This window comes from Passer domesticus, chromosome 20, assembly GCF_036417665.1.
Source record: "Passer domesticus isolate bPasDom1 chromosome 20, bPasDom1.hap1, whole genome shotgun sequence".
NCBI classification, from domain to species: Eukaryota; Metazoa; Chordata; class Aves; order Passeriformes; family Passeridae; genus Passer; species Passer domesticus.
In genome coordinates, this window is record NC_087493.1 from 10,392,715 (window position 1) to 10,416,595 (window position 23,881).

The 23,881-nt window shown below is 47.0% G+C and overlaps 1 long non-coding RNA gene across 4 annotated transcripts in view; it reads left to right on the forward strand.

Annotated features, from left to right (window-relative positions):
• The window catches only part of LOC135284222 (uncharacterized), a 55,951-nt gene extending 48,200 nt beyond the window's left edge, over positions 1-7,751 (forward strand). For all 4 annotated transcript variants that reach the window (XR_010349668.1, XR_010349667.1, XR_010349665.1 and 1 more), the window contains 2 exons: positions 5,308-5,434; positions 6,230-7,751. This is a non-coding gene — a long non-coding RNA (uncharacterized LOC135284222). The remainder of the gene's footprint in view (positions 1-5,307; positions 5,435-6,229) is intronic.
• Positions 7,752-23,881: the final 16,130 nt, after the last annotated feature.

A 23,881-nucleotide genomic window follows, 5' to 3' on the forward strand; every position in this document is an offset into this window, starting at 1 on the left:
TTCTGTAGCAATAAAACCATAGTGGCTGAGAGTCAGACGTTCAGGACCTTACCAAGTAACTAAACACAAGATATTTGGGCCTTGTGAAGTGCTTAGGAACAAGATAATTATACTGGCCCTTCTCCCACTGTTTGCCTGCTCATAATCACTGTCCAGGGCTCTGTCTGGTGGCATTTGGGATTATTGTGGGACAAAGAGAGAGGGCAGGGATTTGCAAAATGGGAATCCCACCTGCTGGGGGTGGTGGAACAATGGTGTGAAGGAAACAGGGGAAGAGGGGAAGTGAGGTGGTGAATTTTCCTTCTTATCCTGCTGCACAGAACTTGGAGGAGCTCAAACATGGCTTGTCTTGCCTGGTTATGTAAGGGCAGATTGTTCACAGGAACCCATGGCAGTTTGGGGCTCCAAATCCTAATTCTCTTATTCCCTGAGGAATTCCAGCCACGAGGCCCTGAGGAAAGCAGAGCTCAGCAGTGGGAGATTGCAGGGCTCAGCTGAGGCTCCACAGCAAGGCTCTGCCTTTCTCTGACACCCCTCACCCTGGGGACAGCCTGGTGGTCACTCAGGTCCTGCTGGGAGGGGATTTTCCTCCCAGTGCATGCCTGCCTGGGACCCAGTTTGCCAGATGGCTCCCTGGCATCTGATCAGGGCTTTTCCATGCAGCAGGGAAGAATGTACTTGAGAAGGCTGATAAATGGTCTGTGAAGATTGGTCTGATACCATTTTGGTCTTCTGGGAAAGAGGACCTCATTGCAGATCAAATGTCTGATCTTTAAACTGGCATAAATCAGCATAACTCTACTAAAGTTAATGGAGTTGTGCTGATTTACACCAGCTGAGTTTATACCATCAAAAATCATTCATTTGCTCTGTCTCTTCTCCACTTTTCCTCCCTCCTTGGATTAGAAATGAAGTCTATAAAGCTAATATGGTCCCTGCAGCAGCATAACTTCCACAGAGTGTTTGCTTGAAGAGGTTAAAAGCCCTATAAACTGCTTTACATTCTCTAATAATAAAATGCAGATGCAAAGGGGAAGGATTTGATGGTCAATTAATACAGAAACCATCCAGTGCTTTGCATAGATCCTGCTCCTTGGCTTTGAAATACTATGCCCAATTAAAACCTTACCCAGAACTATACCAAGATTAAAAAAGTAATAACAATCTGCAGCACTCTAGGTAGCATGCTGCAGTTTTCAGGGTGCCTCTGAGCTATGCCTCATAAACTCTTGGATAAGATTTGTCTGGGTGTTTCCAACTGCAACTGCTCCTGGAGCAAAGCTGCAAAGCAGCATTCAGCAGGCAAAGCTGGAGAGAGAAAGTTATTTTATGGAGGAATAGAGGAGGGGGGGTAAGGAAAGTGTTGACAATCCCTTGTGCATTCCTCTGAAAGGAAAAGAAAATGATAGTTCCTGTAAAGGTTCTGCCCTTCAGCTGGGTTATCCAGAGGGTGCTGGGCAGTGGGGGTGGAACAGGCTGGCACAAATTCCAGTGACATTTTTTTGCAGCTGGGTTGAGTGTCCCTTGCTGCAGCTCTCAGGGCTGATGGCCCTGGTGACCTGTCAGGGTGTCCCCAAGGTGATGGCCACTCCAAAGGAGCAGTGCAGCCTATTCAGACATTATCTGGTGGAGCAGTAAGGTGGGTGGCATCTGGATTTAGCAGTCCAGAAGGCAGAATGAAAGCCCTTCTCTTCCAGAGCTGAAAGGGCAGAGGGCAGTTTGGGCAGCGAGGAGCACCCACAGTATCAATCAGTCAATAATCAATAACAGCCATCCCCTTCTTGCCTTCAGGGCTTCTCACTCACACCAATATGGAAATATATCACCTTGTTTTAACATCCCTAGTAATTTACTTGCTACACAGTGTGACAAGAAGGAGGACAAGTGGAGTTCTGCAGGGGTTTAGAGTGTCTGGAGTCACTCCCTTCATGACTGAGCCTGAGGACAGGGACTGCCTTAGTCCCTTTCCCCTGGGCTGCCAGGCTGGAAATACTGAGCCCCAGTTGGTCTGGGGTCTGCTCCTTGGTCAGCTCTTGGTGGCTGATGGGTTTCTCTGTGTTAATCAGACAGGAGGGATGGGTATTGGATCCCTGATCTCAACCACCACCAACTCGGGCAGCTCAAAGGTGTTTGTTTATTCAGTGCTCACAGAACACCCCTTCAAGGAAAATTAATCCTAAAATTAAAGAGATCCAAGGAAGGCCAGTTCCTTTCTCATCAGTGTGTCCTTTGATGTGCACAGAGCAAACTGGTCACTGAGCAAAACCTGAGGTTTGGGCAGACGTGTGCCCAGTGTCTGCTCAACAATGCCCAATGACCTGATAACCAAAAAGATTGTGCTACTAAAGAAGCAAGAACAAAGATTCAGAGTAGAAAGTTCTGTACAGAACGTAGAGAACTGTAAATATGGATGATCAGTGTAATAAACTGGTTTTACTTGCATAGCATGGTCCATGTCTCTCAATCCCCACAATGTGGATTCTCCTGGGTCTGAGCAGGAGGCATGGCAGGTCCATCTGTGAGCCAGCTAAACCCTGATGGCAGCCCAGCATGTCTTGTTATTCTCTCTCTGCCTCTTTTTCTCCTTTCACAGTTTTGTAAAGGTCAGTAAAATATACTATTTTTTAAAAGGAGTCATCAGAGCAACTAATAGACAGAATAAACCTAGCTCAGATGGCCTTTGGGGATGGGGGATCTTCCAGGTGGGTCTTCAAGCTCAGTTTAGATTGAAGGTTTTGGTGTCTTTGTGTCTGAGCTCATGCACCTTCCTCAGCCCCCTGGATTTAGTCCCAAACTGTGTAAAATCTCAGAACAGATTGCCAAGGTCAAGGGGATTTGCCCAGGGCTGGGATACTAAAACTAAATGAATGGACCATGATATAAAAGCATAATGGGGCTGATTTCTTAATTGCAGAAAGGCCTCTCAACACTGTTTTGACAGCATAAAGGGTCATTTACATCTATTTTGAGCCATGTAAAAGCCTGATCCTCATTTACACACGATGAAAAGAAAATATAATATGTACCACGACTAAGCCCCTTCCTACTGCCAAAGTGATGGAAAGAGACTTTAGTGTAAATAAAGCTCAGGCCTGTTTTCAGTTCCAGCACTACAAATGTGCCAGTGCAGGAGCAGGAAAGATGCCAAACATATTTATTTTGGCCCAGCTGGGTGTTTCTTCAGTTTTCTGTCTGCAGAAGAAAGTGAAGGCACACATTTTGGCTCTGCCTTCCACAAGAGCCACCACAAGTGTCAGTTCCCCCTCCCAGGCAGGGACCAGGGACGTGTCCTGGAGGCCACTGCACCAGGGATGCTCTTGCTGGGCAGGAGCTGGGGCAGCTGGAGGAGCACTTTCATGGTGAGGGTTGCAAGTTCTCTGTTTCCAGCTGCTGAGCTGCTCCCAAGGATCTGCAGGGACTTTAAATCAGGCAGAAATCGAGAATGCACAAGCTGACAAACTCTGTTTGTGTCAGCTAAAGAATTCCAGCTCTGCTGGCTGCTGGGAATGGGCTCCAGGCTTTCTCCTCAGGTGGAGGAGACATGGAGTAACAGCTCAAAGATGTGAGTAGCTCCCTAACAGGATGATGATGATGATTACAGCTGATAGGGGCTCAGTATTTGCCTCTCCTTAACCAGTCAGACTCTAAACCTTCCTAGGTATTGATTTTTATGGTAGCAGTATTAGTAACAGTGCCTTGTGTACTCCACTGTGTGCAGCAGATGATGAATAAGACCATTAAAGAAGCTTTTACAGTTCAAGAAAGAGGGGGAGATGTGAGAAATGGATTTGTAAAGAATTCATAAAATCTGACAGAAAGCTCACACAGTATTGTACATCTGTGTGCAAACTCTGAGATAAGGTGTGCTGGCTTAGGAAGGCCATGGAATAGAGATGACATTGTTGAGAGAGAGGTTGAACTGGAAACAAGTTTCAACAAGTTTCAAAACATGGCCTTGCGAAAAGACCAGATATTTTAGAGAATTAGAACTGTGAAAGATGCATTGCAGCAGGACCATGCGGGTTAAAAATATAGGTGATTGGTGTTAAATATAGGTTAAAATAAGGGTAAAAATATAGGTGATTGGTGTTAAATATAGGTTAAAATAAGGGTAAAAATATAGGTGATTGGTGTTAAATACAGGTAAAAATATAGGTGATTTGGGTTAAATACAGGTAAAAATAGAGATAAAAATATAGGTGATTGGTGTTAAATATAGGTTAAAATATAGGTGATTGGTGTTAAATACAGGTAAAAATACAGCTGATTGGTGTTAGAAGTAACAGCAGCACTGTGGGGGAAAAGCTAATGGGCTGAAAAACGTATCTAAGGTATTGTAACCAGAAAATGGGTTGGCTTCTGATGGAATGGCGTTCAGTTTTACATCTCTCATGTCTCACCCTTCATCGAGATAGTGGAATAAAATCTTTTAAAACACCTCTCAGTTGTCCCATCTCTGTAAAAGCTGGGAAAACCAACAGTCTGGGAGAGCACTGCTCTTCCCTGAGGACACTGGAGGAGGCTGTGATTTATCCTGGGGCACGGGGGCAAGTGGCTGATCCTCCAGAGGCTCAGTAACTCAGACCATCTGCACACTGACTGGAATGCAGCTTCTCCCCATCCTTTTTTCCCCCATGCAGGACAAGGAGCAGCCCAGATCTGAAGGGAGGTGCAATTTTAAGCAGGGCTGACGAGCCTCTGTGCCAGCGTGGGACGGATTAGAATTAGTTTTTGCTAATTTGCTCCACATGGGGCTTTCAGTTTGAATTCTGTCTCCTGAATCAACAGGCAGACCACCCTCTTGGTGTCCTGACTGCTGTATTTCCCAAAGTGGGAGAAGAATTTCTCATCCATCCTGTGCTTCCTGTGGTTCAGGCAGGGCTGTACCCACTGCTCCAAGGAAAGGAGTGTGTGCTTTCAGCTCCCTCAAACCTCACAACTGATCCAGACTTGGGCTGTCATATCAGAAAAGTCATCTGGAAGGATGGGACTTCATAACCTGGAGCTGGAATTGGACAATTAATCCCAATATCTAAATAGACCAAAACTCATAAAAGTGTGAAAACTCGTGACTCTGAGCCCACCTTGGGTCCATCCTGGGTGCAGCCCTGGCTGGGCTCTTGTACTGCCCAAGATGGATCCATAAGGCCTTTTAACAAATCCCTACTTTATTCTTTAACTCTGTCCAGCTCTGTTCCAGGAGCCTCTCAAGGCAGCACTGTCACAAGCTGTCCACTTATACTCACTCTGCTTTCCTCTCCATCTGTAACTGAACAGTCTGATGTTTCTTTTGTTTGTGTTTTACAGCACAAAAAACTCATGCAGACTGGAAAGGCTTTACCATTATTTCCCCAACACAGAAATGTGTGTCTGCAGTGTGGTGCTTTTTAGAACAGCATCCACTCAGATGGTGGGGAATTCATCACAGCCCAGGGTGAGTAATTCCAATGGCTCATTACTCTTTCAATTACAAACTGGCACTTTCTTTGCAGTCTGAATTTGTCTAATTTTGGTTCCAGCCCCTGGATATTGATATGGCTTTGTCTGTTAAATTAAAGAGAGTTCTGTTATAAGATATCTGATCTTTAGTAAGTGCTCTTCATCTTTAATAAGATACTCCTTCCTCTCCTTTTGATAAGATAAATTATGAAGCACCTTCAATATCTCAGTGTGAGGAATTCTGCTCAACCCCACAGCCCTCAGTCTGTACCTTGATTTTCCTCCTGAATTCCTGCTTGGATACTGCTTGGTTGCCCACTAAGCCCATCATGCTCTGTGTGGAGCTGGCAGATCTGCCACACCTGCAGAGGCACTAGATTAGGCTATCTGCATTTAGGCACTTGAATCAAGCCCTCAAATTCCAGAAGAAGGACATAAATTGAACCCTGACAGGTGTAGCATAGACCAAACCTGTCACCTCCTCTCTTGAGGACATCTTGCTCAGTCAAAGTTCATAAGTGGTATTTTGGTGTTTAAGTTAACACTGATTTAAGGTGCCAGTGTACAGAAGGTGGCTGTGGGGCTGCATCTGTTGTGTTATGGAGCCCCTGGTGTGACTGAGAGGTCTGGGCTTCTGTCAGCTTTATCTCTGTGGGTTTGGGAGGGAGACATGCTGGTGATGCAGGCCCCTGCCCTGCTGTGCCAGTAAAATCCAGCAGAGTTAAACTGATGCTGTTTGTTGTGGCCTCAAGGACAGAGTGTCGAGTCACCTCCTGTTGTTTGGTTCTAGGTGTGTAAGAAATTGTCCCAGCCTTTGTGCTGGGGTTCAGACATTGCCCAGGAGCTTTCAGGGACAACCATCAGCCACGTTCTCCACCTGCAAGTCTGCCTGGGGGGCACCTGAACAGCACTGCCAGATTCCTCATGGCTCTTCAGAATGCCTGGACTTGGGATGGACCCTGATTTAATGCTGGTTTAGAGCTGTTCTTCTGTGGCTGTAGTGTAATTTGGGTTTATATACAGTGACTGATCATGTGCCAGGACTTTTATTATGGACAACAAATCCCATTCAATCAACAGCAGAGCCCAAACAGCCATTGTTGAACCCCAGTGCTTGGAACAGAGTTGGATGACTCCAGGCACGCCAGATGGGACCCACCACCCTCACTCTGTTCTGTGTGAGTGAGCAGCATGTGGATGGGCTGCAGATTCCCTCACCAACTGTGCGGGGTAGGAGCTTGTGTCAGGCCCAGCTAGAGAGTTCTGCTGTCTGGAGTGGTTTGGTTCTCTGTCTGGAATGGTTTGGTTCTGCTGTCTGGAATGGTTTGGTTCTGCTGTCTGGAGTGGTTTGGTTCTCTGTCTGGAATGGTTTGGTTCTGCTGTCTGGAGTGGTTTGGTTCTGCTGTCTGGAGTGGTTTGGTTCTGCTGTCTGGAGTGGTTTGGTTCTGCTGTCTGGAGTGGTTTGAGTGCAGGAGGTTTTGCAGTGTCCAGTGAGTTGGCCAAGGTGGGACCTGATGTGAAGTCCTTGCAGCCAGAGTGCAGCAGAGCACACAACTAAATGGGACGTGAACAGCCTGGTCATGGCAGGGTGAAACACACGGATTCATTGCTCAGGTGAGGAGGCAGAGCACTGAGAGAGCCCCAAAGAAAAGCATGAATGGATATTATCCATGGTGTGAAACAATATATAAATAATATATAAATATAATATATAAATAATGGGCTGATGGAAACCAGATCTCTTCTGCACATGCTTGTCGTTTCTGCTCCAAGGCAAGAAACTCCTTAGCAGTGAAAGGCTCATCCATGGCCATGCTTTGGCCTCTGCTCCTTCCCCGAGGCACGTGCTGGTCCTCCTGAGACCTTTAAAAGTTCTGGACATGACTTGGGAAAGCCATGTGATCTCCTGAAAGATTTCTGATGGGCCACATCAGCATGTAAGGGTAGGCCAGCATTGTTTTTTGTGATAGCAAAACTTCTCTCTCTCTCACTTGTTCCTCCCTGCCCCCATTTTACAAAAAAAAACCACTGGGATCCAAACTAACTTGTTTGAGGGCAGAAGATGGCTGTTAAAATAAGTGCTGCTGATATCAGCACCCAACAGTATTAATATTTGATATTTTGGTCTCTCCAATTTGCCAGTCAAGTAAAGCAGAGAAGGCAGGACTTGCCATGTATAGTTGTCCTCAATGCTAAATCCTGCTGTGAGCCATCAGAGCAAATAAATTCATTTCTCCCTTACCTTGTGCTCATGCAAATCACCATGGCAGTGGAATTAAGCTTTTGTGAGGCCAGTGTGAGCAGGAAGCAGTGGCACCACAGGCAAGGAGAGCTGAAGTTTCAGGGTTTTCCCTGAAAACCACCAGTTTTCAGGGAGTTAAAGAGAAGGAAACATATTCCCTAAGGCAGAGACCCATTTGGAATGAATCTGCTTGCTGGCTGCACTCCTCACTCTGGCAGTCATCTCATTACAATTCAGGCTAAGTTCTGCAGCATGGTCAGCTTTAACTAATAAAGATCTAGCATGGTACCTTGTTAATCTCATTAAATGGAGAGGTGTATTTTGGTAGTGGTTGCTGGAGGAGGATAAAGAGAGAAAGAGGTTTAGAAATTCCAGATCAAGCCATTTCAGTTTTTTAAAGGTGTGTGCATATAGGTATACACAACATATACATACATGTACATTCTGCTAGTTGTTTCTACTTAATTCTGCCACAAAAAATATTCCCCAGGGATAACTGCATTCCAGACTACAGGGAACTCCAGCAGTGTCACTGATCATGGCTGGTATCAGTCCCAGGGTTCTTCTTGCACCTCGTTGGCATAAAAACATTCTGACCCTCCCCTCCCAAATCCCAGGAGCAGCTGCAATGTCAAAACCTGCTGATTTCAGTGCTTTACCCAGTGCCTCTCTCTCAGGTTTATTTTCAGTGACACCAGTACGTTTCCCAGCTCTGAACTAGGATTTAAAAATCCCAGGAATTGGGCATTAAGAAATGTCTGCTCTTCCATTTTGAGGCGAGGCATCGCCCACCCTACTGAGGGAGAGAAAGGGAAAAACCTGCTTCTCTCTGCTTTTTTCTGTTCCCAAACTGCTGTGGCTCAGTGCTGGAGTGTTAACTTGGTAATTCTGTGAGGATCCACTGGATTTTGGCCCCAATCCTTGGGATGTTTTTGCAGCTCCACTCCGTCCTCCTTCCCCGTGGTGCTATTTGCCAGGGACCTCTGCATGGCTTCAAACCAGCTCCAGGACTGGACACAGCATCCTGCACACCACATCTGGATGCTGTAACTGGTGCAAAAAAATAGGGAGAAATATTGATAGCACTTGATTAATCCATTGGTCAAGGTAGCAGGGTCTTTGCTGTGCCTTTTTGTGTTGCTCCTTCCTTGTGTCACAACAAGGATGTCGCTGTGTTTTGCTGAGTCCTTCCTTGCTTGGGGCCAGTCATTTATCAACAGAGATTTCCATCTTGGCCTAATAATTCATCTCTTCTTGCAGCCCTCACTGCTCCGAGGGCCCTTTGTTTCCTCTTATCACAGACTAATTATTTGGTGAAGGAAAATTTCTGGCTGTTTTGGCCAAGAATTCAAGAAAACCTGAGTGCCAGGTAGGGAGAGTGGGAGAGGAGCTGCCAGGGCTCAGACCCAGATGCTCCCATGGCAGAGGGAGGTTGTAAGAGCCCAGAGGGTCCAACATTAAACACAAAGTCTCTTTTTTTTAGGCTTAACCTTCCCTTTGTGCATTTGTCACAGCCAAATGCTCCCACTTACATCACACCCACACAACTCCCACCACTTTCTCACACAGACACACTCACACTCTCACACATTCTACAAAGAAATCCTGTAAATTCAGGAGTTTGGGTTGGTTTGGTGGTTTTTTTGGGGGATTTTTGGTTTGTTTTTTTTTTTTAAGTTTTTAAGTTTTTTGTTTTTGTGGTTTTTGAAATTTCGTTTTGCTTTGTTTTCTGGGTTTTTGTTTCTGTTTTGGGGGGGTTGGGTTGTTTTCTTTTTGGTTTTTTTTTTGTGTTTTATTTTGTTTTGGTTTGTTTGTTTTTGTTGTTGTTTTTTTCTCTCCCTGGAAAACCTGGAACAAAAAGATGGTAAGAATCTGTGTTCATACATATGTGGCCAGTGCTGGGATGCTAGAAAGAGGAATGAGTGGATGGATGAACAGATAGTAATCACAGTAGCATAATTAATAACAATGACAGAAAGGCACCCTGCTCCTATTAGGAGTACATGCATAGCTTTAATCAGCTTTCCCCACCATCCAGCAGGAGACTTGAACTAAATCAATTGCTGATTCCTATCAGAAGGGTTGTTCTGACCGGATTGAAAGAGGGATCCCCTTGATTCTTTATTTTAAAAGAAGAGAAATTATTATTTTATTGTTAATTTATATATCTATATCTAAATCAGAATAATTTCTTTGTTTTATTCAATGACTCCAGAGCAGCTCTGAGGATGTTTCAGGGAGTTTCCCACTTTGATTTCCTCCTTAGCTCCTCAATCTGCTGCCTCTGGAGCTCAGTGCAAAGCTCAGAGATGGCCCTGGACAGCCAGGCTGGGCAGAGAACCATTATGAAGAGCAGCAGGGCTGCATTCCCTGTCTCTGTACCACACTCATTGCTTTAGAAAGCATTTTGGAATCACCTGGAGCATGCGAGGTGCACTATAAAATGAAACTCCCTCTCAGTCTATCTTGCAGCCATTGCCTGGCTCTGAAAGCAGCAATAAATTCAGCTGGGCTGCTTATGGCCACTCATACCCCTTCAGAACTGCTCTTTAAAGAGGAGTTCTAAAATCTCATTGCTTTATTAAGCATTTCATACATTTGAATTGTCAGTTGATGAATCACATGCAAAAGAGACAGCGACTAGAATAATAACCCTTCCCAGCATTTCATTTTGAAGCCCCATTTACCTGAGCCTGGCTGCTTCCAATAAATATTTCACAACATGTTTCTCCTCCACAAGTGCACTTACAACTTATGAAGCAAACACAAATGTTTTAATTCTGACAAAATGAGCATTTTTTCATGCACCAGCCTCGATTCAGCACATAGTTTTGTGGCTAAATGGCTTTCTGATTATCGTGTCCCAGGATATTACTTCAACTGAAGTGATATGAAATGTCATTAAAAAGTAATGTTCCTCTGCTTTGACAATCATATTAGTAAACACTGGAGGCTCTGCAGGTTATATGTCAGGCAGGCCGACACTAATGGGTTTATTAACATATACAGTAGCACTTTGTCAAACCTCCTTGTTAATCTAAATTTGCAGGTGACAAAAAGAAAGTGAGCAGGGAGCAAGGAGAGGGTATTTAAGAGCTGTTTAAAGGAGCCAGGATACCCTGAGCCAGGTTGGACATTCCCTGGGCTGCTTCCCTGGATCCCACCAGCTCTTGCTCCCAGGGGTAAGTCTGGAGCTGATGGGGGGCACAGACACCCATCCTGGAGGTGAACGAGTGTGGTATTTTTGGGGTCTCCCATTGAAGGAAGGAATGATGAATCTGGCTCCATGTTCTCAGAAGGCTAATTTATTATTTTATATTACATTATATAATATAAAAGAATACTATACTAAACTGTACTAAAGAATAGAGAAAGGATACAGACAGAAGGCTAAAAGGATAATAATGAAAAATGTGTGACTCTTTCCAGAGCCCCAACACAGCTGGGCAGTGATTGGTCATTAAGTAAAAACAAATCACATAAAACCAATGAAACAATCACCTGTTGGTAAACAATGTCCAAACCACATTCCAAAGCAGTAAAACACAGGAGAAGCAAGACAGATAATTATTGTTTTCATTTTTCTCTGAGGGTTCTCAGCTTCCCAGGAGAAGAGTCCTGGGCAAAGGGATTTTTCCAAAAAATGTGAATATGACATCCTTCCCTGCCTGCAGCAGCCCCTCTGGATCTGCAGTCTCTGTCTTCACCCTTTGTGCTGCTTCAGCAGCAGGTGAGGCAGAGAATCTGGGCAAGAGCTTCACCCCAGAGATCATCTCCTCCCCTGCTCCTCTTCCTCCAGCCTGCAACCTCCCCCTGCTCCTCCTCCCATGAGTGCAGAAATGAACCCGTTGTGCCACTGTGACAGGGTACCTGTGACAGAGAAATGGGTGCTACAAGCCCCAGGAGTGGATCCTGCTTTCTGCTTTGTTGGCAGATAATGGCAACGTGGAAGGGAAAAGTGTTTGCTGAAAGCAGGAGCTTAATGGGGTTTACAAAGAATGCTTTGTCCAGGCAGCTACTGGAGTCAATAAAACTCAGTTTGGGCTCCATAAAGCTCTGCAGAGGTGAAAGTCTGAGTTCTGCTGAGTGTTGCCAGGCTGGGGATTTGGGGCTGGCATTCATGGCTCCTGGCCAATGCTCCATGGAGAGCTGGGGGGGCACAAAGGGTGATGAGGACTCGGGACAGGAACAGCTCCTGAGCACCCCAGCCCATGGAAGCTGGAGCCAAACTGCTTGTTTGCCAGCCAAGGAGTTTTGTTGCGGGTTTCACAGCAGTAGAAAAGCACCACAAACTCCCAGAGGTTTTCTGTTTCGGGGACTCATCATTATTAAGTGCATTTGTCTTCATTTGGTCTCTTCAAGCTTAAACAGTCAGCAAGACTCAGTAGCAAAGAGGTGAAGAGGGGATGTGGATTTTTAATGCTGGGCTGTTGTTTCTATTTTTGTGATCCCATTCCCAGTGCCCAGGTAGGACATTAGTACAGGGAGTGGGTGCCAATGCATCCCAAAATAGCTCTGGACCCAAGGATGCTCCCCTACAGCACCAGGAGCTTCTCCTGCACCTGCAGCTGGTGGTTGCACTTGGTCCTTATGAGCTTTGAGTTTTTGAATCTGACACAAAGGCAGTGGGAGCTGAACAGCTGTTGAATTGGGGAGGGAGTTCCTACTCTTTTCTTGTCTTTTTCTTCTTTTCTCCAGTAGCTGCAGCAGGGGAAAAAAAATAGCAAAAGGGAAGAAGGGCCTGGAGGCAACAGGTCAGAAAATAAATAAAGAATGAGAAATGAAGTTATTCGGAAATCAGAGTTATTTGCTTTGAGAGCCAACTTTTTTTTTGTAAAAAAATAATTTTCTCAAAATATCACTTTTTTTCCCTTTCTTTAAAAACTTCAGGAAAATTTTTAGTGTTGCCTCTGCTCAGGGTTTGTGATTTAATAACCTTGTAATGCTGCAAATCCTGAGACTCCATGACTCCTATCCTAGTCCATCTGCCAAGCAGAGAGTATTTCTTGACCTTTTAAAGAAAGCCAGAGATAATGAACCATTTGGACCGCAGGATGCCCTGGCTGCTTGGAATAAAATCAGCGTGGCTGTGAATTTTGGAGAGGCACAAACATGCAGCCCTGAGCCAGCAGTGTGGCCTGAGCCTTTGTGGTGATCTCCCACTGCAGAAACAACCATAAAATCCTTTAAAACACTTAATAAATCAGAGGTCAAGGGCAGAGCGAGGCCTGGGCTGCACAAGGGCTTCAGAAAGTGATTTGAAACATCCAGAGAGGGAGGATTTGCCTGGCTGCCATTGAGTTTCAGCTTGTAACTGGTGAGTTTTTCTCCTTCAGAATTCTCTGGTGAAATGTGGATGCTGAAGAGGCTGATGCTGCTTGAGGAGAGCTGGATGTCAGCATCTGCTTTCCTGTTGTTGGTGGCATTAGAAATGTGCCAGTGTGTTGCATGTATTTTGACCTCAGCTGTTTGAGGGCTCCCACACAGAATGAGAGGAATGTGGTTCTCTGGTCCTTTGGTGAGACCAGCAGGTGTTCAGGGATGATCCTGTCTGTGTTTGCTCATGGATGACCCTCTCTGTGTTTGTTGATGGATGACATTCTCTGTGTTTTTTCAATTGTTTGATTCCATCTTTCCATGGGATTTCCATCTCTTGTGTTCATGGATGATCCTCTCTTTGTTTTTTTCATGGATGATCCTTTCTGGTTTTGTTCATGGATGGCCCTTTCTGTGTCTGTTCATGAATGCCCCTCTCCCTGTCTGCTCATGGATGACCCTCTCTGCGTTTGTTCATCTGTGTTTGTTTCCATCTTTTCATATTTCCATCTCTGTTTGTTCATGGATGATCCTCTCTGTGCTCATGGATGATCCTTTCTCTGTTTATTCATGGGTGATCCTCTATGTGTTTTTTCATGGATGATCCTTTCTGTGTTTGCTCATGGATGACCCTCTCTATGTTCATGGATGATCCTTCCTGCATGGTTTGATTCACCAGGTTTCTCCCACTGCCTGGGCTGTGATTTTCCTCCCTGAGTTGTGATTTTCCCACATGGTTCCTCCTCCCAGTGGTCTCTGATTACCCCAAGTGTTTTTGCTCATTTCATATCCACTAGCTGAGCTACTCTGCACCTTTTCCTTGCATTTTCCGTGGTATTTCCATCTTTGCAGCAAGCACAGCACAGGAGCACCAAGCTCCTGCCTGGCTCTTCCCTTGCTCCTCCTGCTGCAGCTGGGTGAGGTTCCCTGGTCTGTTTGAAACCTCACTGAGGATTTGTGTGTCCTTCTAGTGCAGTGAAACCAGAGCCAGAGCCTTGGCCTGTAATTCTTTTAGGGAAAGATGTCATAGTTGGTCTTGATTAAACTTTTAGTTTAATGTTGTTTAAACCATGATTAAATTATTCATGTGTCTAGCTGCTCATGCAACACAGAGAGAGTTTACTGTAATGGGATGGCTTGACGTGGTGTAAAAAACTTGCTGTTGTGCTCGTTAGTAATGAGCACGGAAAAATAAACAAATAGGATTGTAGGGGAAGGCCTTTCTTCATTCCCACCACAGTGTAAATGGAGCTGTCATTTAAAATGAAATAGCATTGGATTTATGGTGATTTTTGGCCACAGACCTCATGTCATAGCCTGCTTTTCTGCCAAGGAAACGTGGGCAGGCTTGCTCTCCTCTAATGGGGAAACCCAAAGCGTTACAGAACGTGGCCACTGCCATGGAGGTGGCACAGAGCCAGGCAGAACAGTCACTCAGTGCCATAACAAGTAATGATTCAGCTAAGGGAAACCTCCAAAATCAACGCTCATAAGGAAAATCCCAGGGCTGTTTTGGTTCCTGGCAGAGTAAAAGAAACACCAGGCTGAGGGGATTTCTCTGAGAGCTCTCCCACTCTGCACACAGTGTTGGCTTTCTTCCTGGGAAGCTGAAAAGCTTGACACTCACACAACACAGCCCACGCTGCCAGAGGCATGCTTGTGTTGGTCACTGGGGGGTTTCCTCCTTGCCATCATCCCCAGGGATGAAACATGGACAAATAAAACATGGACATCAGCAATGGATGGGCATGAGCCTGCCCCAGGGGCTGGTTGGTCCTGCCTGGGGTTAAGGGAGGCTGGTGAGAGGAGCAGCAGCTGATGGAGACTCCCTTTGCATTTCCAGCACCTCCCTGCTTTGCCATGCAAAAGCTGAGGGTGGGGAGGGAAGGGAGGAATATCCTGCTGGGGATGGTCCCAGCCCTGCCGTGCTCTGGGAGCTGCTTGGGGTGCACAGGGACATCTTCCAGCTCCTCTGCTAACCAGCAGCTGGGGGGAAAGCTGGAGGTGGTCACACTTTACAGAGAAATAAAATCATTTTTGAGCATGGTGAGTTAGGAGGAAGGATGATAAAGTGTGTCAGAGTGCCCAGAGCAGCTGTGGCTGCCCCCGGATCCCTGGAAGTGTCCAAGGCCAGGCTGGACAGGGCTTGGAGCAGCCTGAGATAATGGAAGGTGTCCCTGCACATGGCAGGGGAGTGGGATTCTTCCTTGGAGCCCCTTCCAAACCAAATCATTCTGCATTTCTATGAATAAATAACCCACCAGGGCCCATAGGAAACCTATCCTCCTTCTACAGCAAAAGGCCCTACACCAATGTGCACGTCCCAGAAGGTAAACCAACCTTATTTTGAGCTTAAAATGAATGTTTTACTGGAAAACCAAATCAGTTTGCTGTGGCTGAGCTGTCACCCATCCTCAGGGCAGCTGTCCTCCAGCAAGTTGCAGCTGCCTGAGGTTTCCCCTCAGCCTTCTCCAGCTGAACAGAGCAAGCTGCTCCTCACATGGCTTCTCCTCAAGGCCCTTCAGCATCTTCATGGCCTCCTTTGGATGCTTTCTAACAGTTTAATGTCTTTATTTTATTGTGGTGCACACAGCACTCGAGGTGAGGCCATTCCAGTGCAGAGCAGAGAGGGACAATCCCCTCCCTTGCCTGATGCCCCCAGGACACGGCTGGTCCTCCTGGCTGCCAGGGCACTGCTGGCTCTTGTCCACTGACCAGGATTCCCAGGTCACTTTCCCTGCTTCCCAGCAGCTCTCCAGTCTCATGGAGGCCTTGTGTGTGTGTGTGCCACCGTCATATTTTCTGGAAAAATCCCTTCAGCCAGGATTTTTCTCCAGGGAAGCCTCAGAGAAAAAGGAAAACAGTATTAACTCATTTGCTTCTCCTGTGTTTTGCTGCTTTGGAATGTGGTTGGAGATTGTTTATCCAACAGGTGATTGTTTCATTGGTTTCATGTGAATTGTTTTTGACTTATTGACCAATTACAGCCAAGCTGTGTCAAGGCTCTGGAGAGAGTAATGAGTTTTTCATTATTATCTTTTTAGCCTTCTGTCTGTATCCTTTCTCTATTCTTTAGTATGGTTTAGTTTAGTATTCTTTAATATGATATAGATCATAATAAATTAGCCTTCTGAGAACATGGAGTCAGATTCATCATTCCTTTCTTTGTCTGGGAACCCCCCAAATACAAGATTGTGTGGTTCTTCCTCTCAGTGATGAGCACTGAGTGCATCTCCTGGGGCAGACAGCTGCAGGACAGAGCAGTTGTGCTGAGCTAATGACAATCTCTGGTGTGGGAGCTCTGAGGATTTCCTCTGGTTTGTGCTCTGTCCCCAGAATGAGTAAATAAAACCCTCCTCATTTATTTATGATGCAAATAGTAACTGTGCATTCAGCTCTAGGATTTGTTATTATTTATTTAGAGCCTCTTGTCTCCAAGGCACTGGCAGTTTGCATGCAGGGGGCATCTGTCTGCCTTTATTACCCACAAATAGACATTTTTCTGTGCAGGCTTTGGTTGTTAATGCTGTTGAAAGTCTGCTGTGGAAATGTAAATCCTTCCAGGGAGACACAGATCCCTTGGTCCTTCCTCTTCAGAGCAGTAGCAGCAGCTCGAGGTGCCCCCAACCCACTTTTCCACAGTGTCCCACTCCCATGGAAGAGCTGAGCACGGGGCTCCTCTGGATGTGAAGGTTTCCACTGTGACAGCACCAAAGAGGGATGGCTAAAATCTGCGTGCTGTAGGTTTAGCAAAAAGCTGAAGGGAAGATGAGTAGGTGATAGATATGGGCAGGCACCAAAGCAATGAGGTAGTATTTGGCTACATGTGTTAGTGGTGGCTCTTTGGAGCCCCTTCCTCTCCCCCCACAATGGAAGACAGAGTGTTACTGTGTGCCAGAAGAGTTGGATTGGTCTTGTTTGACAGCCAGACACAAAAAGCAGCTTTGCTGGCTGCAGGATAGCGGGGATGGAATTGATGCTGTGCTGTGAATTTACCCCAGGCACCTTTCAGTGCTCCTGCTTCTCCTCAGGTTGGTGGCTGGTTCAGTTTTGGCACCTGGCCTTAGGAACCTGGTGACACCCATTTGGTCCATCCCAGGCCACCCCCTTGGCTTTGACAGCTGATGGAGCACGAGCATCCCTCAGACAGCACCCCACGGCAGGGACAGGCTCCAGAGCTCCCTCCTGGGCAGCATTTCCAGCCAGTGCCAAGGTGGGGAGGGAGGGCTTGTCCCAGGAGATGGACTGTGGCATTCACATTCTCTGGAAAAATCCCTTGATGTTGAGCCTGCAGTGTGTGTGTGTCCCAAGGCACGAACACATCTGGAGTGATTCGTGGAGGTACTCAGACACTGAAGAAACCTGCACAGACCAGGTGGCCATCAGAGTCCCACCAAAACCACATCATGAGCTGCACAGGAGGGCTGGGATGTGCCTTGGCCCTGCAGTGGGGCAGGACCCAGCTTGTGGCTGTGCTCCAGGGCAGCTGGGATGCACTGATGGAAAACCCTGGTGCAGCTCCAGCTCCTGTGGCTGCCACGGATTCTCCAGACACTGCCGGCTCTGGGCTTGGAGTCCAGCCAGAGTGAATCTCACAGAGGGGCTGGGATGAGCAGGGGTAATGAGCTCTTTAGAGGGCCATGAATAGCAGCTTTCATGAGCTGTCATTTCCCATTAGAGCTCACTCGGTGTGGAAACAAGCACAGGGCCCTGGCAGGAGAGGTTCCCTGCCTCCAAGTCCCAGCCAGCACCATCCACAGTCTGCTCTGGCTCTTTGGAGACTGAACCTTGCAGCTTGAAGCAGCTGCAGGGCCTGCTGGACCCACCAGCTGCAGGACACCAGCTCAGCTCCTGACTGGCAGCATGGAGAGGGAGAAGAAGGAGCAGGACCTTGCTGGGGTGGATGTGAGCTGATGTGGATGTGCTGCAGCACCTAAGCTGAGTGCAAGGATGCCAAGTGCAGGAATCTTCAAACAAGACCTTATGTGTGGGAGCCTGCTGCCAAAAAGTAGCCAGGAATTTGATGTAAAAGCAGAAATTTTCTCCAGTTGTCTTGGAATACAAAATCCCCTTTGAGCTGGCTCTCAGAACACTTTGCAGAGATCAGCTGTCCACCCATCTACCAAAACCTCCCAAACCTGGCTGGATGTCTTATAAAAAGAACAGGAGGATGATTGAGTGTCTCTGCTTCCAATTCCAAGTGCCTGAATCTAAGCCTGAGGATGGAGCTACACCCTCTGTGCACGGAGATTTGCAGCAGTTCTTGGTGTCATGTCTGTCTGGACATGGGTGTGGTGGTGCTGGAAAGGAAGGAGAGCTTGGAAAAGGAGTTCCCAACAGGGAGTAACCAAGGGAAACTGGTAGTTTATGTGCCAGTAAATTGGAACTGAGATTACTACGGCAGAGGGTAATTTTTACACCCTGGAGCTCATTCATCTGCTTCATTCTGGGTTTGGGTGATTGGCACATGGAAGGATGAGGGCCAAGGGCTGGGCATGGAAATCCCCAAAGCCTGTATCTGACAGAATTAGTCAGTGCTCAGTCAGTGTTCAGTCAGTGTTTTCTGCAAGCAGTGTGTGGGCAGCTCTGGGTGAGCAGTGTGCCCAGCCAGTGCCCAAACCCACAGGGAGTGCCTGGGTCTGAGGGGGAGAAGGGCTGGGGGAAGGAAGGGTGGAAAACCTCACTGCTCCATTGAGGCTGGAGATGGAATAGAGAAGGGGGTGAAGCACAAATTCTGCAGGATGAGCCCTACAGAGACAGCTGCTGCACTCCAGTCACTCCAGCGGGGTCTCGCCACCTGCAGCTCCCTGAAGCTTCCCTTTCATCCCGCCTATCTTCATCTCATGTGATGAACAAAAAACTTATTCCCTCAGCAGAGATACTGGAGCACAGCCTACGGGCTGGGAGAGGAAGGAGGAAATAGCTGCAGCTTGGCTTCTCCTCTCTGAGCACCAGCCAGCTCCCCACCTTGGGATGGATCCAACAGGAGCGAGGGAGCTCGCATCCAAGGAACCCCAGTGCTCTGCCAAGGCCACACAGGTAGCGAAGAGCCTGATAGAAAGTCAAGTGAAACATCTGGGAGCCCTTTTTTTCTTTCTTTTCTGTTGTCTCCGCTGTGTTTCAGGGCAGGAACTCTCTGATCCTCTGCACGGAGGGTTTGCCTGAGCTCCAAATGCTCCAGTGTCCCACATGAACCCCCCTTGGTGTGCATCTAGGAGATCTGGATCAGAGGACAGCAACAATAAATCAAACAAAAATGTCAATTGATTTGTTAGAATCACAGAATGGTTTTTGTTGGAAGGGACCTCAAAGCCCATCCAGTGCCACCCCTGCCATGGCAGGGACACCTCTCACTGCCCCAGGTTCTTCCAGCCCCCATCCAACGTGGCCTTGGGCACTGCCAGGGATCCAGAGGCAACCACAGCTTCCCTGGGCACCCTGTGCCAGGGCCTGCCCACCCTCTGAGTAAAGAATTAAATTCTGGTTCAAAAAACCATCAGATCTGGTGCATTTTTGCCCAGGGAAATGGTGGAATCACCATCCCTGGGAGTGTTAAAAAATGTGCAAATGTGGCCCCTGGGGACATGGTTTAGTGGTGGACCTGGCAGTGCTGGGTTAATGGTTGGATTTGATGATCTTAGAGGGCTTTTCCAAACTTAGTTATTCTATGATTTTAGGAGGGAAAGTGAAGCATCCAAAATGCATCCAGTAAAGCTCTTTAGTAATTTTTCCTTTCTTCCTGAGAAATGTCTTACCCAGCCTGGGAGAAGGAGTCCTGCCATGTAACTCAGCTGATTATTCCCTAATACCAACAAAGAGCTTAAATAAATAATTTCCCACCAACACAACTAGAAAATTCTGTCATCCAGCTGAGGAACAGTAACAGAAGTGAAATAAATTATTTCAGGAATTAATTGTGAGCAGGGAAGCAATCCAGTGTCAGTGACACAGGAAAGACACATGAAACAGGGAAAAAAAACCACCAAAAAAAATCCAAACAAACACAGGAAAATATAATTTAAACATCCACAGAAGACATGCAAATTCAGGCACAATGAGGGGCCTCTGGATTTTTCCTAATGAACTCTAATGCGAAAAGGAAATTAAAGAACTCTCTTTTCCACTCTCCCCATTCCAGAACCTCTGTGCTGGAGGGTGGGGGACAGGGAGGGCCGTGTCTGCTCTCAGCCTGACAAGCAGGGCTGTATTTTTGATGGAATATTCCTGTTTGTTAAGTGAAACAAATAACTAACTCAGCAAAACTGGAATTTTCAGCAGGAGAAGAACAGCCTGGATAAACTTCTTGGCTGAGTGGTTTTGTTTCTCCTTTTTTTTCTAAAAAGGGTTTTCAAGATGGTTCAGTATCTGAGGCCATTTGTTTTTTAAAATAGAAAATCCAGTTTTCTACTCTGTAATACTTTTCATTTTGAATTGTAAGCTAAATATTCCATGAATGGGACTTTTCTACGGAAGGTTTGGGAGAATTGAAACCAAATGTTTCAAAATTATCTATTCAAAAGGACTTGGCTTGACTCGACTCAGACAACTGTTGCTTTTTTAAACTATAAACAATATTAAAATTCTGACTGTTTATCCCCATATGACTTGGGGATTGTTTACAATTTTTAGACATTTTTCAGGAACTGAAAACCTGTTTCTCATGTATATTTATGCTGGCAGCTGCTATCAAAAGGACAGCTCAGCTCCTCGAAAAGTGGAAGCATATGACAATTTTCTCTTCAGTGAAGCTGGTAAAATATGGGGTGTCAAAGCAGGATGAATTTCCCAGGCTGGTGGGGTGGTTTGGCTGTCCAGGCAGTGGCACTGCCCTCTGCAGTGACAATGCCCAGGGTCCAACGTGCACCACGAGCCCCTCCCTGTCCCCATGCCCTCCCCATCCAGGGCACTTCGTGTCTGACAGGGGTTTGGGTGGTTCAGACATCAAACTCTGACTTTGGATGCCCATTCCCTGGGATCCCAGAGCAGCTGTGGCTGCTGCATCCCTGGAAGTGTCCAAGGCCAGGCTGGACAGGGCTTGGAGCAGCCTGGGACAGTGGAAAATGTCCCTGCCCATGGCAGGGGGGTGGAATGAGATAATCTTTAAGGTCCCTTCCCACCCAAACCATTCTGGGATCTGCTGTGGAATGCTGCATCTGGGACCAGACTCTGCTGGAAAAAGGTCAATTTTCTAAGCTGGTGAAAGCCCAGATATGATCCCAGATGTGCATGAGCAGCCCTTTACTGCATCAGCAGCATCCTCCAGACACCAGGGTCACTGCAGGTCAGGGAGAGCTCCCATCTTGCTCACTCAGGGTTAATATCCAATTTATACAGGCAGAGCTGGCTGTGCCCTGAGCCCCAGCAGCTCCCAGGAGAAGTCATACAAATAATTTCTTCATTTAACCTTGAATCTTCTCCTTGGGGAAAAATGAAGGAGTTAGGTCTGAGGACAACACTGGGTTTGAGTCAAAGGAAAGGGGAGCAGTGAGGGGATTTTTGAGTCGTGGTGTGTCATTGCCATTGGTTTTGGCTTTTATAATTCCCATGGGGATGTGCCTGTGGGACAGGATGTGCCCCTAAATTGCAATTCTTGGACTGTAGGGCCAACAGACCCTGTCAGAACTAAACAGAGCTGAGTAAAACCCAGCAAGGAGATGGCTCCTGGCATTCCATCAGGTCTGGTGGTGCTGCTGGGATGCTCCCTCTGCCTCCACCAGCCCTGCTCCTCTTGGAGCCCGCCTCTGCTCAGGGCACAGACAGCCCTGCACATCCCAAAGCCGTGGATGCCAGCACACCACTGGTGCCCATTTTGCACTGGCAGAGCCCTGGGGAGCAGAAAGGTCAGTAATTAGATTGGTGACTGTGCTTGCCCTGTCAGTAGGATGCATTTGGCCTCTTTCCTCTGCACTCTCAAACCTGTCCTGCCCAAGAGAATGTTCTCTGTGCCCAGCCATGGGGGTGCCCAGTAGTGAGCTGGAGAAAAATCTGTGGATTCTCCTCCAAGGGAAGGGAAGTGCTCCCCCGCCAATGCCTCTCAGTCCTTTCCTTTAGACTGCTGCTCTCACCCCTAAATCACAGCAGCTGGTGGAAGAGCAAAAGAAATGAGCTGGAGAAACTCTGGCCAAGCAAGTCTAACCTACAGCCTCAGCATTGCCTTGGCACTGATGGAGAAACTCAGAGAGGCTGCTGTGTTTGGGGAGAAAAACCTTCCATCTCCAGGAGCTGATCTCCATCTCCAGGAGCTGATCTCCATCTCCAGAGCTGATCTCCATCTCCAGGATTGATCTCCATCTCCAGGAGCTGATCTCCATTTCCAGGAGCTGATCTCCATTTCCAGGATTGATCTCCATCTCCAGGGCTGATCTCCATCTCCAGGGCTGATCTCCATCTCCAGGAGCTGATCTCCATCTCCAGGGCTGATCTCCATTTCCAGGAGCTGATCTCCATTTCCAGAGCTGATCTCCATCTCCAGGGCTGATCTCCATCTCCAGGGCTGATCTCCATTTCCAGGAGCTCATCTCCCTCTCCAGAAGTTGATCTGGGCTGCAGGGACACATTGGTGGGGCTGACAAGCAGCATTTGAAGTTCCTCTCTGCACTGAGCACCTCGGGCAACGCTCACACCAGCGAGTTTGGCCCCCAGAAGCCACACAGCTGTCTGAAGAACCACAACACCATGATGGCCATTATTATTCCTAATGAGCAATGTGGAGATGCAGGTGCTGGGTCTTTCTCGAGGGGCTTTGCTTGGCTCCCAGCAGCTTTCCCCACGAGCCAGGCTGCCTGTAGGGCATTCCTTGGCCAGCAGAACCAGCAGGTCAGGGGCCAAGCTGTGTGCTGGAGGCTCAGTGTGGTGCTGGCCTTCTCCTGCAGCTTCACACCCCGATGGATGATGATCCAGAGCTGTGCCCATGTCAGGGCTGGAGCTGAGTTAAGGAGAGCTTTCCCCAGGATGGAGGGGCAGCGTGGACAGGCAGAAGATGAAGGAGGTAAAACTCTTCCCAAAAGCCATGGCTGGCCAATATTTTAGGTAATAAATACTGTGAACTGAGGAATGCAGCCTCGTTACTGCCTGGCTGAGCAGAATTAATGCTGCACATTGGCTGCTCCAGAGTTTTCTGCCCAGGTGTTGTTGACTTCTTACCACCACATGGATATTTCTGTATTTCAGCAGAATTCCCCGCTCCTAATCTGGATAGTTCTTTCTGGGTGGAGTGCAAACCTCAGATTGTTAACTCCGGATAACCGTAATTAAAAGAAAATAAAATCAAAGGTGCTCAGAAAAGAAATGGAAAATTTTTCTCTGGAAGCCAAAAGATTATATTAAACTTCAGTGGTTTAATAAAATATTATGAAGTTTGGGAGCATATTTTCCCTGGGACTTAATCTGTTTATACATCTAAAAAAGTAAATAGAATATCATTTTACTTGACCACACAGCAAACCTGATACAGGGGGGCTTCTCCACTGTATATATTTCTTGAGGAATTCCTTTCCCCTCAGGTTTCACACACTGTGAAGTGGGACAATGCTGAACTACCCAGGTCAGGGCAAGCAGGAATTCTTCCATCTCAGTGGAGAAATGCTGTGGACGTGGCAGGGCCAGGGCCAGCAAAGGGGGGAGCACTGGGGGAGATGGGGAGACCCGAATTTTGGAGGATTTTTGCAATTCAAAGAAAGGAGTATGGCATTGACCTTGATGTGGTGGAAGACAAGAGGCATGGCAGCAATGCCAGTGATGCCACTGGGGAGTTTACAGAAGGCAGAGCTGTGGAGTGAGTTAGGAGACTAAAATCAAACACAAATGGGTAATTTTGTGGTTTTCCTCTTTTTTTCATAAACCTGCCCCTTCTTTCCAGGTTGCTGCCACCAGCAAAACGAGAGC